Source organism: Phoca vitulina, unplaced genomic scaffold (assembly GCF_004348235.1).
Source record: "Phoca vitulina isolate PV1807 unplaced genomic scaffold, GSC_HSeal_1.0 scaffold1, whole genome shotgun sequence".
Taxonomy (NCBI): Eukaryota; Metazoa; Chordata; class Mammalia; order Carnivora; family Phocidae; genus Phoca; species Phoca vitulina.
Window position 1 is genome coordinate 44,972,524 of NW_022589704.1, and position 3,324 is coordinate 44,975,847.

At 32.7% G+C, this 3,324-nt stretch overlaps 1 non-coding gene across 1 annotated transcript; it reads left to right on the forward strand.

Annotated features, from left to right (window-relative positions):
• Nucleotides 1–2,951: 2,951 nt before the first annotated feature.
• Nucleotides 2,952–3,052, forward strand: LOC116638029. The gene has a single exon (XR_004300599.1). It is a non-coding gene; the product is annotated as a U6 spliceosomal RNA (small nuclear RNA).
• The last annotated feature ends 272 nt before the right edge of the window (nt 3,053–3,324 follow it).

Consider the following 3,324-nt stretch of genomic DNA (forward strand, 5'->3'; position numbering starts at 1 on the left):
AGTCTTGAGCAAAGTAGCGTGTGAAGACTCACAGACAAATCCTGAAGTATTTTTAATAGGTTTGTTGATTGTACTAGTGTAGACAAAACATTCTGAAACTATTTTAGATGCATTAACTAGTTGAACAAATGGGTAAACGTTTTGATGTTGGGAACCAGAGGTTTCACTATGGAAAAACAATTGAATGGGGGAAAGGCAAATATAAGCCCAATAGGACTAGATTGGAATTGGATGTACTACTGTGAACTTATGTTTTCTTAAATACTTTATTAGTGTGCATGTGTGTGACTGTTTATGTATACATGTACATATGTATGTGGGTATCTATAGTTTAGATAAGTATATGTATATGCATGTATATATATGCATATTTTTCTTAGCTCTGTCCAAGGAAAGATAAGGAAGAAATGACACCCCAGTGGCAATGAACCCACCTAGTGCCCCTAACTTCTTCTCGTTACCACTCTTCCTTAAAATGAACAAAGGCACCTTGAAAAATCTGATACCAGGGCTGGGCACAGTAAGTACAAGATGGTTCTGGTGCTTCTTGTTATGCCAGAAAATAAGGAAGTACTAAAAAAAAAAAAAGTGACAGGAACTTGTCATAAGGATACAACTGCCAGTTTGAAGGTGCACTTATTGATCAAATCTGGGACAATTTTAGCACCAGTGAATTATTTATTAGCATTAATGAATTATAATCCACTGAATGAATGGGAATTCATGAGTCCATATTGACAATAAGTAGAGAAATGAATAATTAAAGAAAGGAGATCTCTTCCTTACAGTAAATACAGTAAATACACATAACTGATCATTGTGGAGGGAATGTTAAAGTTGGGAAATAATCATTTGATAAACAGTATGTTCTACATAGAATTAGGCAAAATAATGAATGTACGACAAACTTAAAAAGAATTTTTTATTAGGAGTAGGATATTTGCATTGTCTTACAGTGTCTCCCCATAGACTAACTATTAATTTCAAGGGAGAAAAACTCATAATTATACAGTGGGGATTTCGGCACTCTTTTAATGAGGTGATCAAAACTGACATCACCAATAAAGGATAGATGGATATGATATATCTCCAGATGTGATAACCTAGAAAGATACAGCACAGCTATACAGTATTCTAGCTGAGAATACAGTAACAACCACCTACTCATGAAGAAACATCAGATAAACGTAAGAGAAGAACATGTGACTTAAAAAAGGGGTCTTTACTCTTCAAAACATCAACGTTATAAAAGATAAACACTGTTGGAGATGTTCAAGATCAAAGGAAACTAAAGAGAGATGGCAGATGGCACAATATCTGGCCTTAGACTGCATACTCTAATAGAGAGGCGAAATGGTGTAAAAGACATTATTAGAACAACTGACAAAATTGGAGTATTGATGCAAAATATAAGAATTATATCAATGTAAATTAACAAAACTGATCATTGTACTGTGATTACATAATAGAACTTTATTTTTCATATCCAGGGGCAAAGGGCCATGTAATTTATTCTTACATGGTTATGTGTATATATAACTTTCTCCCTAAGACCTGTAAGAAGGCAAGAATGTTCACTCTCACCACTTCTATTCATCATTGTATGAGAGATTCTACATAGGTAGTAAGGCAAGAAAAATAAATGAAAGCCATCCAGAATGGAAAATAAAAAAGTAGAACTACTAAGTGAGGTTAACACATTGCAGAATAACAGATAAACATGCTAAAATTAATTTTATCGTATATACTAGCAACATAAAATTGGAAATTTAAATTTAAAGAGATACCATTTACAATAGCATTAAAAGATAAAATACTTAACAAATCTGAAAAATATGTAGAAGGCCTATACACTGAATATTTTAAAACTCTGATGAAAGATTTCAAAGGAAATTTAAATAAATGGAGAGATATACCTCATTTATGAAATGGAACACAAAATAATGTTAAGATGTCAAATTGGACTATAAATTTTATGCAGTCTCAGTCAAAATCCTAGCAGGATTTTTTTTTTTTTTTTGGTAGAAATTGTCAAGCTCATTCTAAGGTTCATATAGAAATACAAATCACCCAGGCGGCAGTTGGTTAAGCGATGGACTTTCGATTTCCACTCAGGTCACAATATCAGGGTCATGATGTCAGAGCTGTGAGATTGAGCCCCAGGTCAAGCTGCGTGCCCAGCGTGGAGTCTGCTTGAGATCCTCTTTCTTCCTCTGCTCCTCCTCCCACTTGTACATGCATGCGCGCTCTCTTTCTCTCTAAAATAAATAAATCTTAAAAAAAAAAATGCAAATCACCCAGAATAAAGAAAAACAACTTGAAAAAGAAGAATAAAGTTGGATGATTAGGACTATCTGACTTTAGGACTTATTATAAATTACAGTAGTCAATATAGTGTGATCATAGTGTAAGGATAAACAAATAGACTGACAGAACATAATAGAAATTACAGAAGTAGACATATACATATATGGTCAATTGATATCCAAAAAAGATACAAAGTCAATTCCATGGAGAAAAAAATAGAATTCTTACATTGTGCTGGAATAATTGAGTATCCATTTATTTAAAAAAACATCTTGATCCATACTTTTCTCTATGTACAAAAATAAAGTCAAGGTAGTTCATAGACGTAAAGGAAGCACCAAAAACCATAAAACCACTAGAAGAAAATGTGAGAGAAAATCTTTTTGATTTTGGGTAAAGTTTTCTTAGATATAACACCAAAATCACAATATATAATATATCAAAGAAATAGCTGATATATGGAACATCATCAAAATTAAGCACTTTGTCTCTTTGAACAAAATCGTTAGAAAAGAGAAACCAAACATGGGGAGAAAACATTTGCAAACCACACATCTAATAGAGAACTTGTATTCAGAATACATAGAGAACTCTCAAAACTGAATAATGAAACAACAAACAACCCAATTAAAAAAAAAAAGAGTGTTTGCTTTGGCGGGGCATATACTAAAATTGGAACAATACAGAGTAGATTAGCATGGTTTCTGCAGAAGGATGACAAATTTGTGAAGTGTTCCATATTAAAAAAAAATTGAACAAAAGATTTCAATAGACTATCAAAAAATATATGTGTGTGTGTATATGTGTGTATGGTAAGAAGTACATGAAAAAATGGTAACATCATTAGTCACTGGAGAAATATAAATTAGAACAATTAGGTAACACTGCACACCCTTTAGTAAGTCTAAAATTAGAATGCTGATGAGGCTATATAAGAACTGAAACCCTTCTGCAGGGCTAGCACAAATGCAAAACGATACAACTGCTTTGAAAAACAGTTTTCAGTTCCTTAGGAAG